This window comes from Mustelus asterias, chromosome 8 (genome assembly GCF_964213995.1).
Source record: "Mustelus asterias chromosome 8, sMusAst1.hap1.1, whole genome shotgun sequence".
Lineage (NCBI taxonomy): Eukaryota > Metazoa > Chordata > Chondrichthyes > Carcharhiniformes > Triakidae > Mustelus > Mustelus asterias.
In genome coordinates this window covers 57,316,551-57,317,376 of record NC_135808.1, presented here as the reverse complement: position 1 = coordinate 57,317,376, position 826 = coordinate 57,316,551, and positions in this window count along the sequence as shown.

The following is an 826-nucleotide window of genomic DNA, read 5'->3' as shown; positions in this document are numbered from 1 at the left end:
AAGTATTAGCCGAGGACAGCATAAATTAATATTAGTGCGCAGCCTCAAAAAGTATTAGTGACAGTCTTTTAATCCCATATCAATATCTCCAGGCCAACATTTTCCACTCCCAAACACATCCACATGGATGTTCTTGACCATTAAGCATGCACTGCTTCCAACATAGCTGCATGAAAGCAAAACTAAAATATAGATAATCATCATAAAAACCACATTAAACTCTCAAATTATGAAAGTGTATAATCATTTCCCAAAACAGAAAATGTACAGAAATGTACATTGCTTCTTCCTTCCATTCCCTGATAAGGTCAGATCTTCTGTGTGCTCCCACCCACTGACAGCTAAACTAAGACTGACCAAACTCATTTGTTTCCGGGATGTTTGGCAGCTGGAGGGAGCTGGCTTTCTTCCCACCAGTCTGGGCCCGATTCCAAACTGCGTAATACAGAGGTGAAAGGCTAATGCTCCAACCCACTGTGCCACCTGCTCCTTCCATCTCCTACAGTTAGGAACCAACAACATTTAACAGCTCAAGAGTTTCAGCTAATGCTATCTGGGTCAAGTGAAAGAATTGTTTCATTGCTTCCAACCATGTAGCATCTTCAGTGGACTCCATGGAGAGGCGTATAATTGGAACACATATGCAAATGATCAGTGACATGCTTTCTCAAGTGTAAAATATCTTTACTTTGAGTGCTGCTGGAATTCTGACTGACCCCAAGGGAAAACGTCCATAATGGTTTTAAAAAACATATCAAATGAGTGTAGAATTTAATCAGATTCAACTCCACATTTACACTCAAAAGGGAGGGATGACAGAATGCTT